The sequence below is a fragment of the Odocoileus virginianus genome, chromosome 12 (genome assembly GCF_023699985.2).
Source record: "Odocoileus virginianus isolate 20LAN1187 ecotype Illinois chromosome 12, Ovbor_1.2, whole genome shotgun sequence".
NCBI lineage: Eukaryota > Metazoa > Chordata > Mammalia > Artiodactyla > Cervidae > Odocoileus > Odocoileus virginianus.
In genome coordinates this window covers 14,056,625-14,081,309 of record NC_069685.1, presented here as the reverse complement: position 1 = coordinate 14,081,309, position 24,685 = coordinate 14,056,625, and the positions used below count along the sequence as shown (strand labels likewise).

Below are 24,685 nucleotides of genomic sequence, written 5' to 3'. Positions count from 1 at the left end.
TGGAAAGCTCAGCTATGTAGGAATCACTTTAAAAGAAAATTACTGTTCACTTAATGAGCACATTTCTTATTCTAAATCGACATTTTGAGCCTTGCTAATATTATGGGAAATCATTAGAAATATACTAGACTGAATCTTTTTACATTTGTTACCACGAGCATATATCTTCAGGGCTTACTGTGTACAGGCACTGTTCTTGACACTGGGGATACAGCAGAAAACAAGACCATTCAAAGACTGTACCCCCTGGAACTTCTCTATGGTAGGGGCTAAGAAGGAAATGATCTATAAAGAAATAAATATATCATATCTGGCAAAGATAAGGCTGTGAAGAAAATAAATCAAGAGAAGCAGATAGCAAATGACTTTAAGACTTATATGGAATACAGCCCATCACCATTAGCTGGTATTCATTAGTATAATTTATGGATGTGCATCTTTTTCCTTCATATATGATTATGATGATGCTGGAAATGTTACTTTCCTTATTTATGGATATGGCTTTAAAAAAAAAAAAAAACTGCAAATGGCTCTAAACAGAGAAGCTTAGCTGGTCGAGCCCTGCCTTCGGACTCCAGGCACCAATACATGGCCTATCACTGTTTGCTGATGTTCCCAGCTTCACAGGCCACTCAACACCTTGAATCACAATGAGCCCCCTCTGTCACATTGCCGCGTGCCATGTCTGTCCACAGACAGTGCCCCTCACGCATCGCCAGCAGCAGCTCCAAGTGCTGCGGGTTCTCGGGGAGCGACAGGCTGGAGGTCTCTGCCTGGGTCTGGCAGGAGAGCAGCTGCTCCACTTCCGGCCGTCCTCCATCCTCAGCCGGGGTGCAGCTGGGCAGCGCGGCGCACACGGCTTCTTCCGTGTTTGCCGACTGGCTGCTTTCCAGGGCAGCTGGGAAAGGCTAGTGGGATGCAGTGTTGCTCTGCATGTATATAGTGATTATCATCCTCACAGCAGAACCACAGGCTGATCAAACAGTATGTCCACGCTAAATGGGGCCATTTCCCTACCTCTCCCTACCTCTTTTCGAAGAGGGAAACAGGGAAAAGTGAGTCACAAATAGCCATTAGAAATGACTGGCTTATAAAAACAAAGAATGAGCAAGTTTAGATTGTCTTTTACAGCATTACTGTGTGTGCAGACAAACACAGGGCGGCAAAGAGGCCTGCCCAAGGACGCTGGGCATTTTCACCAAGTGGGTGAGGAACAGCCACCATCCGCTACATACGCAAACCACATCTTTTATTTTCATGGTTTATTTAGGTCAAAAACTCTTTTGTATATATTATGTCATTGTATATTCACTGAGTTTTCATTGTAAACATTTTTCAAATGAACCATACAAATTAACTTTTCATAAAATGACATTTTAAAATATGTTTAGAAAGCTTCACTTTACGACTCCAAAACGGACCACGTTTGCAGTTAACTCACAATCATCAGTGTCCATGGATGGAAACAATGGGATAAATTGTGGATAACTTCAAATAATCCAAAAGCTAGTGATCCCACAGAATTTAATTAATTGCATAACTGATGTATCAAGTGTTTCATTCCACCCATTCACAACAGAGCCTTACTGCCCCACTGATGAGTACCACCCTCTCCCCAACTTCCAGAGCACCCCTCGGGGTCCTTCTACCACCTGTTGCTTAACTCCTTTTCTCCCTCTCTCCCTCCAAAGAAGCACATGTCCTAAGCTTCAGGATGCCATGCTTGGTCCTTCTTTCTATCTATCCCCCGCCCCCAAATCTCATCCACCTTTAATCTTCAACTTTCACCTGTTTGTGAATGACTCTCAAACCTTTATCTTCCACCTGAAGATGGGCATACACAAATCCTATCTGAATTGTCCCATAAAGGGTATTAGAACACCTGACAATTCATTTGGAAGAAACTTTTAAAAAATGTAGATCCTACCTTCACATCATATACAAAATTTAACTCTAGATGAATCAAAGAGATGAACATTTTTAAAAGATCTTTTTTAAAAAAGTTCAGAGTAGTCGTAAAGTTTGTGTGTATACATATAGTATACATATTTATTATTATTTATGTTGTGTGGTTTAGCTGCTAAGTCATGTCTGACTCTTTGTGATCCCATGGACTGCAGCACAACAGCTTCCCTGTCCTTCATGGTCTTTTGGAGTTTGCTCAAACTCCTGTCCATTGAGTTAGTGATGCTACCTAACTATCTCATCCTCTGCTGCCTGCTTCTTTGGTCTTCAGTCTTTCCCAGCATCAAAGTCTTTTCTGAATGTGTTGGCTCTTCACATCAGGTGACTAAAATATTATTATTATTTACAATGTAATATAAATATAAGTATATATTTACAAGCTGAACCTCTGATGATGTCTTCTGAGATGCACTAGAAGCACAGATTTACCCAGTGAAAACCAGAGATACAGATTAGTGCATCACAGATGCATGTGCAGGGACTTTTGGACATTTCATGCTAATGTATCACATTTTCAAATTTGTGGTGTACTGAACTATGCCACACTAATAAGGAACAACATGTTGAACATATCATGAATGCCACTGAACAAATTTATCGTAACCCAATATCAATAAGCCATTTATTATGCATATTTACTTAAGCTTCTAGAACTTCTAGGTCATCTTGTTTAAGGAAAATTTATATGATTATTTTGTTCAAAATCATGGGATAAGGGAGGCCTTTCTACATGTGTACTAAAATTCAAAAAGGAAATATTTTTAACGTGTTTTTAAAAGGCTCCCAAAGAACCCAAAATGTTTTCAAAGATTATGAGTGGGAAATTTTATGTTTTACTTTAATAATTTCTGAATTGTCAAGTTTTTGAATAACAAGTATATTTTCATAGATTATTTGTGTAAATTTTAAAATAAAAATGAAAAGGCACTGTACAGCACTTAACTAAGCCACTAATTATCAAAGTATTTACTGGATTGATAAATTTCTACCAACATACTTTTTAAAACTGTTGATAAAAATACAAAATATCACATATCTTCAACCAAGCAAGAATCAACGTGCAGAGAAAAATTACTCTCCAAGAGTTATCCTCAAGTTAGCCAACTCTAGAAGTCTGTACAAAATGACAGAAATACAGCTATTTTGATTAGAAATGTCAAAAAACAATGACAGTGTGTTAGTCGCTCAATGGTGTCCAACTCTTTGTAACCCCATGGACTGTAGCCCACCAGGCTCCACTGTCCATGGAATTCTCCAGGCAAAAATGCTAAGTGGGTTGCCATTCCCCTCTTCAGGGGATCTTCTCAACCCAGAGATCGAACCCGGATCTCGTGCATTGCAAGAGGAGTCTTTACTGTCTGAAGCCCAATGAGAAGTGGTTCCAAAAAATAATGGAAAAATAAATTATGGATTAAAATAGCTATTTCCCAATTTTTTTCCCTTAGAACGCTACCACTTCTGAATACAAATCTTCTATAGGGGAAACAAACTGCTTCATCATCCAAAAAGTTGGGAAGAAATCTAGGCTAAGCACAAACATGTTTCATAACTTGCAGTCTTCCTGAAGCCCTTAACATATGTTCATGCAGGTGGTGACTCTCTAACAGAGGGAGACAGTATCCGATGCATCCCACACTGACGTATTGCAAATCCTTTTTTCCATGATAGCTATTAACAGCTCATGTTGTGCAAAATGCTTATCAACATGTCAAGGAAGTTTCTAAATTTAAAATACTTGGTTCCAAAAATAGAAATTGCAAATTGTACCCCGGATTCCTTAGTTAACCAAATAAATCTAGACCATAGATAGACTGTACCGTATGTTTCCTTAGACTAAATGGCAGCAGAAAGTTTTAGAAATTCTTGGGGAAAAACAGCCTATGTATTCATCCTGACTTCTCCTCCAGATGTTTGGATTCATACTTTGTTTACCTCAGCTGTATCTGGGTTTGGGGAATATCCCTATTAGTCCTCTTTTACTGTTTGTAGTTAAAACATCTATAATGTTTTAAATAATTAACAAAAGTGTCCTCTTACATTTAAAAGCTTCAGATCAATAGCTTTTGATTTCAGAACTTGTATCTTCTGGATGTAATTATACTAAAACACTGCATATCAAAAAGTGTGTAGCAAAATTTCTATAATTCAAATTATTTAGACTAATGATTAGTGCTTATATTCACAAATAACTCAAAGTAAGCATAGTAAAGGCATTCTACAGTTATATTTAAGAAGCATAAGATGGTGGAGTAGAACACGCATTTATCTTCTCCTGAGGAACTCCAAAATTGCAACTCACTGCTGAACAACCATCAACAGGGGAATCTTGGATCCCACCAAAAAGATATCCCATGTCGGAGGGCAAAGGCGAAGCCCCAGTAAGATGGTAGGAGGGGCGAAATTACGTTTAGAATCAAACCCTGTATCCACCACAGAGATGCTCAGAGGGCTCAAACAAAACCTTGTGTGCACCAGGACCCAGGAACCCACAAAGATTGAGCCATACCTGCCTTTGAGTGTTTGAGTGTCTCCTGCAGAGGCATGGATCAGCAGTGGCCTGCTGCAGGGGACAGGGGCTCTGGCTGCAGCAGACCTGGGAGGCACGCCATTTAGCGTAAATCCTCTGGGAGGAGGTCACCATTAGCCCCACCATAGAGCCACCAAGCAGATGACCAATAAACTGGAGAACAATTAAACCAAAGAAGTCCTCACACTGTTGTGAAAACTCTACAACCCACAGCAGATTTCCTGACCTGGGGATCCAGCAAAGGACTGAGAAACCCCAGGGAATTTGACTTTGGAGGCCAGTGGGATTTGGTTACAGAACCTCCACAGGATTGGGAAATAGACTCTTGGAGGGCACAAACAAAACCTTGTGTGCACCAGAAGCCAGGAGAAAGGAGCAGTGTCCCCATAAAAGACTGAGTCAGTCTTGCCTGTGAGTGTCCAAGAGTCTCCCTGGTGGAGGCAGGGGTCAAAGTGGACTGTGGCTGGGTCAGGGGCGCTGACTACAACAGTGCTGGCATAAGTCCTTTTGAAGGAGGTTTACCACCATTACCATGGTTTGGCCTCAGGCCAAACAACAGGGAGAGAACACAGCCCTGCACATCAACAGGAAATTGGATTAAAGATTTACTGAGCATGGCCATTGGACTGCAAGGAGATCCAACCAGTCCATCCTAAAGGAAATCAGTCCTGAATATTCATTGGAAGAACTGATGCTGAAGCTGAAACTCCAATACTTTGGCCACCTGATGCATAAGAACTGACTCATTTGAAAAGACCCTGATGCTGGAACAGATTGAAGGCAGGAAGAAAAGGGGATGGCAGAGGATGAGATGGTTAGATGGCATCACCGACTCGATGGACATGAGTTTGAGCAAGCTCCAAGAGTTGGTGATGGACAGGGAAGTCTGCTGCGCTACAGTCCAGGGGTCACAAAGAGTCAGACAGAACTGAGCGACTGAACTGAACTGAGCATGGCCCCACCCATCAGAACCAGATTACCAAGAAACAGATTACCCCACAGCCAGTCCCTCCCATCAGGAAGCTTCCACAAGCCTCATCTCCTGATCCATCAGAGGGCAGACAGAATAAAAACCACAATCACAAAAAACTAACCAAACTGATCACATGGATCACAGCCTTGTCTAACTCAATGAAACTGTGAGCCATACCATCTAAGACACCTGAGACAGATGGGTCACGGTGGAGAGTTCTGACAAAACGTGGTTCACTGGAGAGGGGAATGGCAAACCACTTCAGTATTCTTGCCTTGAGAATCCCACAAAGAGTATGAAAATGCAAAAAGATATGACACTGAGAGATGACCCCACAGATCTGCAGGTACCCAATATGCTGTTGGAGAAGAATGGAGAAATAGCTCCAGAAAAAATGAAGAGATGGAGGCAGGGAGAAAACAATGCCTAGTTGTGAATGGGACTGTGATGAAAGTCAAGTGCGATGCTGTAAAGAACAATATTGCATAGGAACCTGGAATGTTCGGTCCATGAATCAAGGTAAATTGGAAGTAGCCAAACAGGAGAGGGCAAGAGTGGTCATTGACATTTTAGGAATCAGTGAACTCAAATGGATCAGAATGGGCAAATTTAATTCAGATGACCATTATATCTACTACTGTGGGCAAGAATCCCTTAGAAGAAATGGAGCAGCCCTCAGAGTCAACAAAAGAGACTGAAATACAGTACTTAGGTGCAATCTCAAAAATGACAGAATGAACTCTGTTCGTGTCCAAGGTAAACCATTCAATAGCACAGTGATCCAACTCTATGCCCCAACCACTAATGCCGAAGAAGCTGAAGTTGAATGCGTCTAGGATGAATGGGTCAAAACCTTCTAGAACTAACACCAAAAAAAGAAGTCCTTTTCATCATAGGGGACTGGATTGCAAAAGTAGGAAGTCAAGAGCTACCTGAGTAACAGGCAAGTATGTCCTTGGGGTACAAAATGAAGCACGGCAAAGGCTAATCCAGTTTTGCCAAGAGAACACACTGGTTATAGCAAACACCCTCTTCTAACAACACAAGAGACGACTCTACACATGGACATCACCAGATGATCACTATCAAAATCAGACTGATTATATTCTTTGCAGTTAAAGGAGAAGCTCTACACAGTCAGCAAAAAGAAGACTGGGAGCTGACTGTGGCTCAGAACATGAACTCCTTATTGCCAAATTCAGACGTAAATTGAAGAAAGTAGGGAAAACCACTAGACTATTCAGGTATGAACTAAAACAAATCCCTTAGGATTATACAGTGGAAGTGACAACTAGATTCAAAGGATTAGATCTGATAGAGTATCTGAAGAACTATGGATGGAGTCTCATGACATTGTACAGAAGGTGGTGATCAAAACCATCCCCAAGAAAAAAGAAACACTAAAAGGAAAAAATGATTATCAGAAGAGGCCTTACAAATAGCTAAGAAAATAAAATAAGTGAAAGGCAAAGGAGAAAAGGAAAGATATACCCATTTGAATGCAGAGTTCCAAAGAATAGCAAGGAGAGATAAGAAAGTCTTTTTCAGTGATCAATGCAAAGAAATAGAGGAAAACAACAGAATGAGAAAGACTAGATATCTCTTCAAGAAAATTAGAGATACCAAGGGAACATTTCATGCAAAGATGGGCTCAATAAAGGACAGAAATGGTATGGACCTAAAAGAAGCAGATGATATTAAGAAGAGGTGGCAAGAATACACAGAAGAACTATACAGAAAAGATCTTAATGATCTAGATAACCACTATGCTGTGACCACTCACCTAGAACCAGACATTCTGGAATGCCTAGTCAAGTGGTTCTAAGGAAACATCTCTACAAACAAAGCTAGTGGAGGTGATGGAATTCCAGCTGAGTTATTTCAAATCCTAAAAGATGATGCTGTGAAAGTGCTGCACTCAATATGCCAGCAAATTTGGAAAACTCAATAGTGGCCACAGGACTGGAAAAGGTCAGTTTTCATTCCAATCCCAAAGAGAGGCAATGTCAAAGAATGCTCAAACTATTGCACAATTGCACTCATCTCACAGGCTAGTAATGTTCAAAATTCTCCAAGCCAGGCTTCAGCAATACGCGAACCGTGAGCTTCCAGATGTTCAAGCTGGTTTTAGAAAAGGCAGAGGAACCAGAGATCAAATTGCCAACATCTTCTAGATCATAGAAAAAGCAAGAGAGTTCCAGAAAAACACCTACTTCTGCTTTATTGACCATGCCAAAGCCTATGTTTGGATCACAACAATCCGTGGAAAATTCTTCAAGAGGTGGAAATACCAGACTACTTTTACTGTCTTCTGAGAAATCTGTATTTCTCAGGTCAAGAAGCAACAGATAGAACTAGACAAGGAACAACGGACTGGTTCCAAATTGGGAAAGGAGTACATTAAGGCTGTATATTGTCACCCTGCTTATTTAGCTTCTATGCAGAGTGCACCATAAGAAACACTGGGCTGAATGAAGCACAAGCTGGAATCAAGATTGCTGGGAGAAATATCAATAACCTCAGATATGCAGATGACACCACCCTTATGGCAGAAAGCAAAGAGGAACTACAGAACCTTTTGATGAAAGTGAAAGAGGAGAATAAAAAAGCTGGCTTAACATTCAACATTCAGAAAACTAAGATCATGCCATCTGGTCCAGTCACTTCATGGCAAATAGATGGGGAAACAATGGAAACAGTGACAGACTTTTTCTTGGGCTCCAAAATCAGTGCAGATGGTAACTGCAGGCATGAAATTAAAAGACGCTTGCTCCTTGGAAGAAAAGCTATGACAAACCTAGACAGCATATTAAAAAGGAAAGACATCAGTTTGCTGACAGAGGTCCATAATGTCAAAGTTGTGGTTTTCTTTTTTTTTTAATATAATATGTTATATTTATTTATATTATTATTATTTTTTTTTACATTTATTTTTATTCATTGGAGGCTAATTACTTTACAATATTGTAGTGGTTTTTGCCATACATTGACATGAATCAGCCATGGAATTACATGTGTTCCCCATCCCGATCCCCCCTCCCGCCTCCCTCTCCATCCCATCCCTCTGGGTCTTCCCAGTGCACCAGCCCTGAGCACCCGTCTCATGCATACAAACTGGGCTGGTGATCTGTTTCACCCTTGATAGTATACTTGTTTCAATGCTGTTCTCTCAGAACATCCCACCCTCGCCTTCTCCCACAGAGTCTAAAAGTCTGTTCTGTACATCGGTGTCTCTTTTTCTGTATAGCATATAGGGTTATCGTAACCTAGATGCCCATCAGCAGATGAATGGATAAGGAAGCTGTGGTACATATACACCATGGAATATTACTCAGCCATTAAAAAGAATTCATTTGAATCAATTCTAATGAGATGGATGAAACTGGAGCCCAGTATACAGAGTGAAGTAAGCCAGAAAGATAAACATCAATACAGTATACTAACACATATATATGGAATTTTAAAAAGATGGTAACAATAACCCTATATGCAAAAAAGTTGTGGTTTCAACAGTTGTGGTTTTCATGCGTGGATGTGAGAGTTGGACTATAAAGAAAGCTGAGCGCCAAAGAATTGATGCCTTTGAACTGTGGTGTTAGAGAAGACTCTTAATCCCTTGGACTGCAAGGAGATCCAACCAGTCCATCCTAAAGGAAATCAGTCCTGAATATTCATTGGAAGGACTGATGCTGAAGCTGAAACTCCAATACTTTGGCCACCTGATGCAAATAGCCAACTCATTAGAAAAGACCCTGATGCTGGGAAAGATTGAATGCAGGAGGAGAAGGGGACAACAGAGGATGAGATGGTTGGATGGCATCACCAACTCGATGGACATCAGTTTGAGCAAGCTCAGGGAGGTGGTGAAGGACAGGGAAGCCTGGTATGCTGCAATCCATGGGGTTGCTAAGAGTCAGACACGTCTGAGCAACTGAACTGAACTGAACTGTTATATTTGAAGAGAAGAGTTAGTTTTCAGTGTGTTTACAGAAAAGAAATAAAAGTTTGTGTTAATACATAGGATAGTTTTTCATATGTTAATGTAAATATAAATGTATGCATATACATATTTACATATGAATACATATATACATTAGGGATCTGATTTTCCTTTGCCTCCTCATTAAGAAGATATTGAAAATCCTTAGTGCAATATGGTCTAAAAATAATCCTCTGTTCTTTCTGGGATTTATTTCTCCTTTAGTCTGCAAACACTATGAGGTCAGGCACCAGCTTGCTCCTTTGGGCAGAGACATAGATGTTTTCATAATTCTTGAATAACATTAAGCATCCTTCCTTGTTGCAATGAATCAGAGCCTTGCCATTTAACCATTGTACATCCATAATTAAATGAGCTACATGGTTCAAAAATGCTTGTTCTTCTGAAATTAAGGAAAAGCTCTAATTGTATAGAGAACGACTGGTTCACTTCCTAAAGAAATAAACCTAATGAAAGATATACAGTACTCTATATAGAAATACATAAGACAGTACTAAGATATTCTTCAAAGACAGAGAGCCAGAGAGAGAGAGAGATTCCATTCATTGAAATGCTCAATTTTTAAACTTATTAATTCCTTCCAGATTAATCTATAAATTTAAAGACATATCAATAAAAATTCTACTAGAGATTTTGGTAGAAACTGACAAGCTGATTCTATCATTTACATGGGAATTCAAAAAAACACAGAATAGCTAAGACAAAGAGAGAACAAATTTGGAGGAGTTACACTTACTCAGCTATCAAGATGCATTATAAACCAAAGTAATAAAAAATATGATTTTGCCACAGTAGTGATAAATAGGTCAATGAACAGAAACAAGAGTCTGGAAAAATAAGCAAACATATTCATTTGATGTATGACAAATAAATTATACTGGGTCAGTTTTTTATTCACATAAAATAAAAATAAATCTTAATCCTTACCTCACATAAAAATCAATTCCAAGTAGACTGTGACTCTAAATGTGAAATGTAAAACAGTAAAACTTCTAGCAGATAACATCAAGAAACTCTTCCAGACTGTTAGACAGACTCTAGGGTAGCCCCCATGCCATCAGCCTTGAGCACAGATGGGACCTGTGAGTTGCTTCTAACAGAATACAGCAAACATGTAAGGTTGCATGACTGGTGGCATGTTCAGTCGAGTCTGACTCTTTGCAAACTCATGGAGACTCCATGGACTATAAACTGGCAAGCTCCTCTGTCCCTGGGATTTCCCAGGCAAGAATGCTGGATCCAGTAGGTTGCCATTTCCTTCTCCAGGGGATCTCCCAACCCAGGAATCAAACCCGGGTCTCCTTCTTGGCAGGTGGAGTCTTTACCACTGACCCACCTGGGAACCCCAAAGTGGAAGGTATTCCAATGTCATTAAAGTCTCAAACAATCTGATTTGAAGTTATTATCAAAAGAGGGATCATCCAATATGGATCTGACTTAATCAGGTGAAATCCTTTAATAGCAGGACTCTCCTTGGGGGCCTGATGAAGTCAGCAGCCGTGAGAAGAAGCCCATGAGATAATGACCTGCAGGAGGCCTGTAGGAAGTACAGGTGGCCTCTGTGACCTGAGGTGGTAGATAGTCATTGGAAGGTGACAACGGATGCCAACAAGGACAAATGACAGCTGCAGAACAGATGTTCCACCCCTCTGGTGCTGGGCACCGGAGAAAGCCCCTCAGAATACACATAGTATATATTCTCTTAGGCAGGACTGAAAGGAGAAAATCCTGAATGGACTGAGAAATTGCTGAATTAACTAAAATGACCATGGTTAAACTGGTGCCACTAGGCAGGGGACAGAAATTAATTTCAGTTGTAGAAAAATAAAATTATATTTTGAACTCCCAAATTTGTAGAAAATTAAATTAAAACCTATATAATTACTTTAAGCTTTGGACCTTATTGGTTTGATCACTTCAATTATTCATATATCACAATTCAGAAATAACTAACTCTGATGAGTAATTTTTCTGTCTACTATTTCATTTTTCCTGAAAGCTTGATATTCTTCTTAATATCTCACAGCAAAGAATGAACTGCCTTACTATTTGCTTCAATTCCATAGTCTTGATGACTTTTAAAATCCAATTTGTCTTAGACATAAAATATTTACTATTTTAAACACTTAGTTAATTTCTATTGACTCATACTCTTCTAAATATTACACTCCTGAGATTGCCTAGTCCATTAGTCCTGGAAGGGCTCCTAACATAATATCTTTCCAAATTCATTATTATTAGTTTTAGCGAAGTTTTTGTCCTTGAGCAGAGTTAAAATATTTTTCAATGATAGTTGAGCAAATATTCAGTGAGATAAGCCACCAGGTATAACTGATGCAAGAAGTACTTTTGAAGGACAGAACTGCAAAGAACAGAATTTCAAGGGGCAAAGATAAATTCACAATTGCAGGTTTAGTCACCACAAGCATACCAAAGGCGTATAGATTCAGCAACCACCACCAGCACACACGGCAGACACAAATGCACCATAGCCTTTGCACAAAGAAATTCTCAGTCATCTTTTCAATTGTAGTTTCCCTATCGCATGTATACTAAGTTGCTTCCATCGTGGTGTCTGACTCTCTGTGACCCTAAGGACTGCAGCCCGCCAGGCTCCTCTGTCCATGGGCTTCACCAGGCAAGAATACTGGAGTGGGTTGTCCCCTTCTCCAGGAGACCTTCTCAAGCCAGCGATCAAAGTTGCTTCTCTTGCCACTCCTGCACTGCAGGCAGATTACTGCTAAGCCACCAGAAAAGTTACCCTTTTGGCCCACTCCATCTGTACTACACTCAAAATTCGTATAATTCCTAGCCACAGAGAAGGGTCTATTCATGCTTAGATGATAGCCCTATTTGCATTTTTGCCCCCTTCAATTTATTCCCAACCGAGAGCCAGAATGATCCATCTAGACATGTCCAATCACATCACTCCTTCAACAGTATAAATTGCTCACTGAGGATAAATCACAAAGTCCTTACAACAGCAGGATCTCTTTCCACCTTTCTGCTCTCAGCTACTACCTATAGACCATTCACTTCACTTCAGCCTCACTGGTCTCAATTTGTTCATACAAGCACATGTCTCTTGGCCTGTGACAATCTTCAGATTTCCACAAAGTTTATTACTCTCTTGTGTTTTCCAAATCTTTGCTCATATGTTCTCTTCTTAATGAGACCATCCCTTTAAAGTTTCACCCTCTACATGCATTATTTTTTTTCATAGCAGTTATCACCTCATAATTAAATGATTATTTATTTCCTTATTTTCTGTTTCCACGCATCAAAATGTAAACTTTATGAGGGAATTTGTTTTCTGTTTTGTTCACTGATGGGCCACTAACCCCCAAAACACTGCCTGGCACATAGTATGCCATCAGTAAATACTTGCTGAATGAAGGCATGATAACATAGCTTGCAGGCATAACTACAAAAAGTAGGTATTTGTTACACTGCTTTTCTTTGATATATTTCATTTTTAACTACCAAATCCAGGACTTCTGCTACGAATAGTATCACAGCAAACTTCTGTCTATCCTATGTCCAATACTTTGTATTTTTACCTCCATCCTTTTCTAAGGGACCATGACAGCCATTAAATATTCCTGGCGATTTGGCCTTAGGTTCTGATTTCTAAACCTTAGCCAAGTGTGATAATGTCGCTTCTCTGTGTATCTGTAAAAGGTAATAATTACTGACACTACTGCCCAGAATTTAAGATAAATATCAAGATGACAATGGAAATCGGTTAAAATTTCTTCAATAACTGTAATGAATAAAAGAGAATGATAGTATGAGAACAGCAGTAGAGAAAATCAGCTGCAAAATATAAACAGAGTTGCAGACTAGAATCTTCTTTCTTCCATAGATGATATCCTATATCTTGACATGGGTTTGATTTTAACAAGTGTATTCATTGGGTGGGCTTGCCAGCTGGCGCTACTGGTAAAGGAACCCATCTGCCAATGCAGGAGATGTAAGAGATGCAGGTTCGATCCCTGGATCCAGAAGATCCCAAGGAAGATGGCATTTCAACCCACTACAATATTCTTGCCTGGAGAATTCCATGGACAGAGGAGTCTGGCAAGCTACAATCCACAGGGTGGCAAAGAGTCAGACATGACTGAAACAACTTAGCATGCACACTCATTGGGCAAAACTCAATGCCTGAGCTGGTAATGCTTGTATATTTTAAAAATAGTAATTCAGTATTAAATTCTGGTTCATTATATATGCATGCTGAAATATTTAGGGATAACTGTACTGATATCTGCAATTTCCTTTGAAATACATTAGAATGAAAAAATGGATTAAAGGAAGGATAAAAGATATATAAATAGGTGATAAAGGGCCTATAGAACAATATAAGTGAGAATTTGGGTTGTGGTTATATATGGTGTTGTTTTTCATTGTAAATTCTCTCAACTGTGCTGTATATTTGAAAAAGATCATCATAAAAATGCTTTAAAATTGAGCATCTCAGCTCCTACAATGTCTTATTAGAAACACCGCTCTGGATCAATGACCCTTGTGATTAATGCATCTCCTTGGGATGGAAGAGTCTGAAGAAAGACTTCAAGGCCCTAAAGGCTGTGGCCAGGACCTCCAGCAGCTTCTTCCCCATCCCTGATGATTTGTTTGAATTGAACTCGAGTCTTGGTCATAGGAACCCTGGCATCCAACTTGGACTGGAAATATGCTTTCCCCCCAAAAGGATGAAATATAAATACATCTTTAGACTCACTGGCCTTGTGATCACAAAGTTTCACATAAACTTATAGTATAAATGTTTAGGTATAAAAAGAAAGTATTTCAGCCCCATTGCAATTTTATCCTTTTGTTCTCCCTGTAAAAAATACACTGAAATTTATTGCAAGGACCTTATAAAAGTAATAAAATAATGTAAAGTGATCATAAAACCAATCACATATTTTATAGAAAATAGCAGAATAAAATCACTTTTTTGTGAGATGTCAAATGCAAAGAAATTTATGACATAAGACAACTTTCTGCTGTCTTTAGGCATCTAAAGTGTTCAATTTCTTGTGTTCTTGTAGGACTGGGAAGACATTTATTACTGTCAATTTGAAAAAGCTCTACTGACCACTCTCCATGCTTATAGGAATGTTCAGTGTGAATTCTGTTAACTGAAAAACCTTTTTAATAAATGCCTTTCTTGTCTTTTCCATTATGTTTACTTAGACTGAATCCCTCCATATCAGTCAAAAGAACAAACAAAACAAAAAATATTCAGGCTTCCTAAAATCATACCCTTTGAAACAAGTTGCTATCATGACATACTAAGGTCTACTGACTTCAGTCTATGCGGAAATGTAAACAAAATAAATACAGAGATAATCAAGCAATTCAGGTTGAATATGACCCAGGAATTCAGCATGCTTCCAAATAAACAACTGCTATCTTGGAGTGAATTAATAAAAGCGTAATGAGATCAAATGAAGCATTAACTCAATTAGTAGGACTCTGTCAAGATAAAGATTCAATAAGGAATTTATAGAAATTTTTAAAACTAGAATACATTTCTGAGAAGACACACAAAATAATATTTAAAAGAATGGAACTAGGACTTTCTTGGTGGCCCAATGGTTAAGAATCTGCCTTCCAAGCAGGGGAAGTGGGTTCAATCCCCGGTCAGGGAACTAAGATCCCACATGCCATGGGGGAACTAAGCTGGAGTAACACAACTAGAAATCCTGCATGCTGCAATGAAGACCTGGAGCAGCCAAATAAATATTTTTTTAAAAAACCTCACACTGCATTAAAGTAAATACATAAAAGAACGGAACTGAATGGAAAACCATGGGGAAAAAATAGACAAAAAAAGTGACACAGCTGGTGACTGTTTGCCCTCCAGCTTTGCTGGAACAGAGCAAGATGGAACAACTGACAACAATAGGTTAAATAAGACAGGATACTCACTCAACACCCCCTTTCAGTCTTCAGTGAGCTTTTTCTTTCTGAAACATTGTAACTGTCAGTTGCTCGCTCCCTTAGGATGAGTCTCCTCTCCTTCTTAAAGCAGAACTCCATGCTCATCTTATCTTGATAGTCACTTTTTATATCTATGGTCTCCAAAGTTTCAAGGTCATAAAAAGAAGGCAAGAGTTTGGAAATGAAATGGGTTAGTCTCCACATAACATTTTACTTTTACTGTGTTCCTTTGCTTTTACTTTTTTACTTTTACTGAGTGCTGTAAAATGTGGATGTTATTTAAAATTACACCCTTTTTTTTGACCCCCTTTTCTTTTTATTCTCTTTCTCCTTCCTGTATAATCTCACCCACACATGCTGGTGACTCTGAAAATTACATTCTAACTTTAATCTCTTTTGTAAACTCCAAACTGAATTCTCTTCTTCTCAGGTATCTTGCAGGTACATAAAACTTCATCATGTTGAAAACCAAACTTATCATTTCTGCCTAAACCTTCTTCTTGTATAATATTTTCTATTAATGGCATTCCTATCAAAGTCATTGGAGAAGGAAAGGGCAACCCACCCCAGTCTTCTTGCACGAGAAATCCCATGGACAGAAGAGTCTTGCAGGCTATAGTCCATTCCCTGGGGTCACGAAGGGTCAGACATGACTTAGTGACTAAACAACAATAACATCAAAGCAATCCACCAAGTTAGCAACCATGAAATGACCTAAGATTCTCTGCCTCCTTCTCAACCTCCCACATTATGGGGTTCTGCTGTCTCTTCTTTCTGTACTGATGCTTCTTGAAAGTAAGGACTTATTGTATACATCCTTATCTTAGTGCCTAGAAGGGTGTCTAGTACATATAAGGTGTACCAGGTAGGATGGAAAAGAGGAGAGAAGAAAGGAGGGAGAAACAGAAGAAAGAATAATGAAAAAAAAATGAAAGAAGAGAGAGATGTAAGGAGGAAAGCAATTAATAAAATAACTTAGCTATTACTCATAATAGGATAGTTTAAGTTTATAACAGCTGATAGCTGAGGCTGTAATTCTTCTGTGGCAGAGAGCTCTTTTTGCTGGAAAGACTTATGAAAGGTCTTTAGAGTAAAAGTTAAGCCCCTCAAGGCCTACTTATCAATCAATGAAAGCTTGGAGGGAATGTGGAATACTCTTTGTAACAAAAAGAGTTTGGAGAATTCCAAGGCAAAATAAGAGTGATACACAGAAAAAATGAGCAAACACTCATGAGGACAATGCACTCATCACCATGACTCTCAAATCTTCCATCAGTTCTAGGAAACCCATTAAAATCTTGGTGTGAGTGGATATTTTCATTCTTGAAATGCAGTGAAATGATGGAATTTAGAATCTAGGTTTACATAGGATAAAAAATGAGACAAATTAAGGGACGCAAAAGCCAGAGTGTTAGGGAACCACTGGTCAAAACTGCCCAACTCATCTTGCCACGATGATAACCACTTGCATGAGCTATTTCACAGCAGGAGGTCCCGGTGAGGAACATGGTGCTGTCACGGAAAAAACTCCGGGAAAATTCAGAAGGGGCCAAAAAAAAGAAGACACCAGCCCATAATATGCCCTACCAAACTCCCAGAATCCTTTACACTGGAATCTATCTTGGCTGAGAGCTGCATGCACCACCAGGAAGGACTCTGAGTCAAATTAAGGCAAGATGACTGGCCAGAGAAAATTCAGAAACTCACCTCATCACCATAAGGCCTGAGACCGTAAGCCACACAGCAGAGCAGGTCTCCTGGTTTCCCTTACCGCATTGTTCTCCATCCCGGCACGCCGTTCCAATAAGGTCTTTTGCTTTGTAAGCGCATGTATCTCCTCGGAAAGTTCATTTCCAAGTGTTAGACAAGAGCCCATTCTGGACGGGGTACCTCTCCTGCAACAAGAGGAGAAGGCAACAAGTAGACCTGGGGTTACATTCACAGTCACACATTACAGCGAAAGTACTTAGATTTGCCGTGACCGTGGCAGGCGAAGCGTGACCTCAGCCTCACCAGGGAATCTAACATGGATTATCGGATCACAAGGAAAATGATTATATCCAAAACATCAAACCAAGGTTACAAAACTAAATGCTCAAGATTGTACCTGACATAGCTCTAGTTCAAATTCAGAGACAGGGCCAAGTAAACCGGCTTAAAATTCTTATTCTAAGTCAAGAATTTCGGCTTTGATCTTGGGCCACTACTTTTTCCTAGAGCCATCTAGAATAGTGGTATGATCCCTAAAGAGGTTTAAATACTTGAAGCTAGTACATCCTTGAAAACAGATACTGCTTCCTATTGCTCAAATAGAAGGAAATCTGTATAAGCTGATGCTCACTTTGGCAGGAGGCCAACAACTTCAATATACTCTTTTTTTTTTTTTAACTTTTCAAGGGGCTCAGTAGTCACCAATCTACACCTATGTTCTTATAGTTAAGTGAGATGGGGAGTAGAAAAAGGAAATGGGAATATCTGATGGTTTGAGGTAGAAATACTTATGTCTGCCAATATCAGGTTCTAAATATAAAAAATTTCTTACTACTGGACCACTACACCCTTCACACTCATTTTTATGCTATATAGGTTAGTTTACTTTCTTTATATGCTACACTCTGAGCTTTATAACTTGTAATTATATGTGTTGTTATATAAAAAATGAATGTAACTACTCATTTTGACAGGCTAATGAGGTTCAGGATTGCAAAATGGTAGAAGTATGTGATTTCATAGAAAATTCTACTACCATACTTGTTTTATATAATAAACCAAATTGCAGGCCTCCAAAACATGCTGCTGTCTTATAGTAAAACCATTCACAGCCATAGCTAAGGCAAGAGGCTTCCTAGTTTTCAATCAGTGGCAGCCACCTCGGCTATAAAAGAAAATCTCTGGGTGGTTTTGTGGCAGAAAATGAGTCCACACTCAAGAACACTCCAAAAACTGTTAGTCATCAAAATAAACTAGCAAAGCCTCAAAGTCATTAGAAAATATCAAATATTAAGGAGTTATAACAATCTTAGATACTGCCTACTCTACCAACGGCATTTACATAGCATTTTTTCACTTCACTCATTTTCTTGGTTATTGGCATTGTTCCCAGATAATAATAGTATCTCCTCTTCACTCTAAGATGCTCTTTGTCACGTATACTTTACATTAAAAACACTGTCCAGAAACTTTACACTGCATTTTCCAAATGCATATTCCCTTACATAGTATTAATACCAACTATCCACATAAGATAAACACTTTTTTCCCTTGACCAACAGAGGACCTTTTGTTTCTTTAAATCAGCCATATTTGGAAACTTTTATATTATATATAAAACTTTATATATTATATTATATATAAAATATATATTGTATTATATATACTATTATACATAATAGTATATATATTTTATATATATGTAAAATATATGTTATATTATATATAAAATATATAGTATATATAATACTTTTATATTATATATTATAGCACCAAAGAAAAACACCAGTGACATTCTCTAGACTTTTCCTTTCTTTCTTTGAAACTTTCCCTCTGACATCCTGGTGACATGAACAGTCAATATGTGAAACAGCAGCTTCACATGGACTCCAGGTCAAGAGCCAGCAAATTACTTGGTCCACTTAAAAAAGAGAATGAATAGGCTTCTAATTACAGTGATGTCAAACATAGATGAGAAGCAACACTGGATTTCACCTCTGAATCCCTGCTTTATAATTGAGCTACTCCGCATGGTATGGAGTAAGCTCCCTCACTGTTTTCTGACATAACTGGCCATATTACCTCACCTTTGTGGAAGCTGTCTTCCTTTCAATTCCATAATAGAGCAAGGAGAGAATGTCCTAATGACCAAAAATGCTATTTTTGCACGAGTACCTCTCACCCTTTTTCAGAATCTATTCATTCTTAATTCAAACAGAATTTGAAGAAGCCTAAAGGCAGCATAGTATCATTATTAAGAGCATGGACTCCGGAGTCAGACTGAGTTGAATCTTGGCTCAGGTGTTTACCAACTCTGTGACCTTAAGTTCCTTAAACTCAGTGCTCTGTCTTATCACTGGTAAGATGAGGAAAACAATACCTTTGATAGAGTCCTTTTAGAATAAAATTAATTAAAATATGTAAAATACCTAGAACTGTTCCAGGCATAGTTTTTGTTTGATTTCTAAACCTATAAAATATGCAGTAAAAAGAAAAGAGACAAGTAGGCATTTGCACTGACACCAGCAAGCATTACCAACTTAAAGTCTTAACAGCAAAGGGAAGAGATGGGGGTATTGCTTTAAAACAGATGTGAGTACTAGGAACACAGAGTATGGGAACTGAGAAATGGAATATCTCCTGCTATATTAGTAAACAAGGCTGTCACAGTCATCAGCGATTACAGCCCTCCAACAGGAGCTGATGAGGCCTAAAGGCACTCAAAAAGGAAAAGAATACCTGTGACCTGACAGCCATCAGACTGCAGCCATTCCCTATGGTGAGCCCCAGGAGAACTCAGGATGTGAAAAACACAGGATACTGGCCCTGATAGCTGACATGCATATGGAAGGAATGATTGCAGTGAGCTCAGACTCTTGCATCTTCCCATACATAGAAAGCGCTACATTCCTTAATGGGATATCAGGTTTTCTTTAATTAACAGTAATCTTCTGTTGACTACCTACCCTTCGTTGGCAAACTTCTATATAATTTTGCTCCTATCCCTCCCCTCCTTGGAGCAGTTCTCTTAGGGTTACTTGAGATGCTCTGGGCATAAGTCCGAAAAATTTCCACCAAATAAAACAGAACTCTCAACTTTTAGGTTGTAAATACTTTTTAAGATGACAGAATAAAAGCCTGGTGAGTATCCAAGGGCATCACTCTATTACATTGCAATGGAGCAGTGAACATTTATTAAGAGGAACCTGAACCATCATGTCTGAGGACCTCTATTTCAGCTCAGTAAAATAGTTAATGTTTGTAAAGATAACCCTAAGCATTTAAGAAATGATTGAAATAGGCTTAACAATTTCACTGAAGCTGCAATAAAAGTTGAAAGATTTCTACTCAAAATACTCAAATAAAAATTTTTAGTGCCATATACATACTTAACTAGCCAAAATACTCAATTCTTTAGAATGATTTAATCTAAGTGATCTAGTTATAAGAAGACACAGAGAGAATAAAATCATAGTATAAAATAGCAAATGACTTCATGAGGAGGTGTGGCAAAGACTGCTAATTATCCTCTAATCTCTCATTTTCTGAGTCTTCGTTTGGACATAGAAAGGTGCTGAGTATATGGTGACATGACTTTCCACTCACCTAGAGGCTACACGTCCTTGTCTCCCTTTAGTTCAGTTTGTGGCATGTGATTAACCTCTTATCATTGGCGTGTCAATGGAATCTATTGTATTATAATCTAACCTATTGTGGTGCTTCCTTGGAGAAGGAAATGGCACCCCACTCCAACATTCTTGCCTGGAGAATCCCAAAGACAGAGGAGCCTGGTAGGCTGCCATCTATGGGGTGGAGAAGAGTCAGACCCAACTGAGTGACTTCACTTTCACTCTTCACTTTCACGCATTGGAGAAGGAGATGGCAATCCGCCCCAGTGTTCTTGCCTGGAGAATTCCAGGGATGGGGGAGTCTGGTGGGCTGCCGTCTATGGGGTCGCACAGAGTCAGACACGACCGAAGCAATTTAGCAGCAGCAGCATTGTGGTGCTTCCTTATTGGAAAATAGCTTGCCTTCCACTTCCTCATCCTCTCCCCACAAGCTGTTTGGGGAACATGAAGCAGGTAAGCTAGCTTCTACCATGCAGATGAGGTAGCCACCAAGGAAATGGAACAAAAAGTGGAAACTGGGTTCCCAGATCTACTCATGGAGGGACGAGGGTGACTGCCTCCCCTCAAGGCAATTAACTTCTATCTCAATCAAGCTAGAGCAATTTGGGGTCTTTTTGTTGTAGGAGCCAAGTATTATCTTAATAAATTTAGAAAAAGATAACACAAATTAAATTCAAACGCATTTTGAGTGCAAGTATTATTCAAATTACTATGTGAGGCTTTATAAAGATGCAGTATTAATTAGATGCAAGTTCTGCCTCCAGAGACTTTATAACCCAGAAAAGATGAGCCAAGTACCCAGACAATTACATTACCACATAGTGTATGTTGCTTGTCATCTGAGAGCTATAAACAAGGTGCCGTGGGATTAAGGTAAGAAACAATTCTATCAACTTGGACCAGAGAATCTCAAACCAGGAAAATCCTCATGAAGAGAGCCTTTGAGAAGGACCTATCATTGAAAGGATTTCAAAGGCAGAGATAAATAATGATAAGAAAAAAAAACATTATAAATAAAAGCACTAGAGCAGAAAAGTGGATACATATTCATGTGTCCTATTAGAATGGAGGGTAAGGTTAAACAGGTAAGCTAAAAGAGTAAGTTTAGAACCACATTGAGAAGAGCAATGAATTAAATTATAAAATATGTATTAAGCTCTTTCCATATGCAAACATTGTGCTAAGTGTTTTGTGTACTTTTTCAGCTGGTCATCAAAATAAACTCTGATCTTTTTTTGATAGTACCGATGAACCTATTTTCAGGGCAACAGTGGAGACACAGACATAGAGAAAAGACTCACGGACATGGGTTGGGGGAAGGAAGGAGAGGGTGAGACGAATGGTGTGAGTAGTGTGGAAGCGCATATACTACCATAGGTAAAATAGACAGCCAGTGGAAATTTGATATATAATTCAGGGAACTCAAATCGGGCCTCTGTAACAACCTAGAAGGGTGGGAAAGCATGGGTGGTGGGAGGGTTTCAAGAGGGAGGGGACATATGTACACCTATGGCTCATTCATGTTGATGTGTGACAGAGATCAAACCCATATTGTAAAGCAATTATCCATTAATTAAACAGAAATGAATTTTAAAAATACATTCTGGTCTTTCACACATCACTTCTAGTGTGAGGGGTCTGTACCTAATTCAGCAAGCAATGGACATTTTGATGAGCCACGAGAAAGTGGGTGACACTCCCCAGCTGGGCTTCAGGAGGGTTGTTCACCACGTGGCAGTGTGCAGTGCAGGATGCCAACGACAGCAGTGAGGATGTGTGAGTGTGTGAGTGTGTGTGAGTGTGAGTATGTGTGTGTCAGTGTGTGTGTGTGTGTGTGTGAGTATGTGTGTGTGACACTGTGTGGCTGTGTGTGTGAATGTGTGAGTGTGTGTGACTGTTGTGTGTGTGTGAGTGTATGTGTGTGTGTGAGTGACTGTGTGTGTGTGACTGTGTGTGTGTGTGACTGTGTGTGTGAATGTGTGTGTGACTGTGTGTGACTGTGAGTGTGACTGTGTGTGTGTATGTGTGTGTGACTGTGTGTGAGTGTGAATGTGTGTGTGTGAGTGTGAGTGTGTGTGTGTGTGATGTGTGTGTGTGTGTGACTGTGAGTGTGTGAATGTGTGTGAGTGTGATGTGTGTGAATGTGTGTGTGAGTGTGTGTGAGTGTGAATGTGTGTGTGACTGTGTGTGTGTGTGACTGTGTGTGTGTGTGTGACTGGTGTGTGCGTGTGAATTTGTGTGTGTGTGACTTGTGTGAGTGTGAATGTGTGTGTGTGAGTGTGTGGCTGTGTGAGTGTGAATGTGTCTGTGAGTGTGTGTGAGTGTGAGTGTGTATGTGTGTGAGTGTGTGTGACTGTGTGTGTGACTGTGTGTGTGACTGTGTGTGTGTGACTGTGTGTGAGTGTGAATGTGTGTGTGAGTGTGAGTGTGTGTGACTGTGTGTGAGTGTGACTGTGTGTGAGTGTGTGTGAGTATGTGTGTGTGTGACTGTGTGTGAATGTGTGTGTGTGTGAGTGAATTTGTGTGTGTGTGTGACTGTGTGTGTGTGACTGTGTGTGACTTGTGTGAGTGTGAATGTGTGTGTGTGTATGTGTGTGTGTGTGACTGTGTGTGTGTGTGACTGGTGTGTGTGTGTGAATTTGTGTGTGTGTGACTGTGTGTGTGTGAGTGTGAGTGTGTATGTGTGTGTGTGTGTGAGTGTGTGTGTGACTGTGTGTGTGACTGTGAGTGTGAGTGTGTGTGTATGTATGTGTGAGTGTGTGTGTGACTGTGTGTGAGACTGTGTGTGTGTGTGTGAGACTTGTGTGAGTGTGAATGTGTGTGTGTGTGTGTGTGAGACTGTGTGTGTGTGTGACTTGTGTGAGTGTGAATGTGTGTGTGTGTGTGTATGTGTGTGTGTGTGAGACTGGTGTGTGCGTGTGAATTTGTGTGTGAGTGTGTGTGACTTGTGTGAGTGTGAATGTGTGTGTGCGTGACTGTTGTGTGTGTGAGTGTATGTATGTGTGTGTGTGACTGTGTGAGTGTGAATGTGTGTGTGTGACTGTGTATGTGTGTGTGTGAATTTGTGTGTGTGTGACGTGTGTGTGTGTGAATGTGTGTGACTGTGTGTGTGACTGTGTGTGTGAATGTGTGTGTGTGTGTGTGACTGTGTGAGTGTGAGTGTGTATGTGTGACTGTGAGACTGTTGTGTGTGTGTGAATTTGAGTGTGTGTGTGTGACTGTGTGACTGTGAATGTGTGTGTGTGATTGTGTGGCTGTGTGTGTGAGTGTGAATGTGTGTGTGAATGTGTGTGACTATTGAGTGTGTGAGTGTGTGTGTGGCTGTGTGTGTGTGTGACTGTGTGTGTGTGAGACTGTTGTGTGTGTGAATTTGTGTGTGTGAGTGTGTGTGTGACTTGTGTGTGTGAGTGTGAATGTGTGTGTGTGTGTGTGTGTGTGTGTGTGTGATAGACAAGGCAAAAGATGAGGGGTGAGGGCTTGAACGAGTGTGGCAACACTGACCCAGGAAAAGAGGGGGTGGCTGGACTCAAGACATTATGAAGAACTTGGCAAGTAATTATGTGACTATGTGAAGAGCTCTGTGAAAAAGGAACTGGGGGAATAACTCTAGGGTTTAGGAACTAAACCTCGAAAGTAAGGAATAAGGAACAAAATAAGGAATTGGACGTATGATTAACAACAACAACAAAAACAGGAGGTAAGGAGGTTTCCTGGGCTTATTGAGATGTTGAGGAAGTCTATGCAGAGAATCTTTGCTTTCTCTCTACCATGGTTCAGTATATGCCTTTGCAGAACATAGTTTTATGTTTTTAAATCCTTTTACTCTGAAAAATAGAAATAAAAACATCCCTTATACACTTCTCTGGGATTGAAATAAGATTTTTTTTAAAAAAAAAAGGTATGAAATAGTACCTGGCACCATAGCACTATAG

At 39.6% G+C, this 24,685-nt stretch overlaps 1 long non-coding RNA gene across 4 annotated transcripts in view; it reads right to left on the bottom strand.

Annotated features, from left to right (window-relative positions):
- LOC110149318 (uncharacterized) overlaps positions 1-24,685 on the bottom strand; it is a 246,331-nt gene that overhangs the window by 67,599 nt on the left and 154,047 nt on the right. For all 4 annotated transcript variants that reach the window (XR_011490612.1, XR_011490615.1, XR_011490613.1 and 1 more), the window contains exons 3-4: positions 17,122-17,309; positions 15,403-15,552 (exon numbers count right to left, since the gene is read on the bottom strand). This is a non-coding gene — a long non-coding RNA (uncharacterized lncRNA). The remainder of the gene's footprint in view (positions 1-15,402; positions 15,553-17,121; positions 17,310-24,685) is intronic.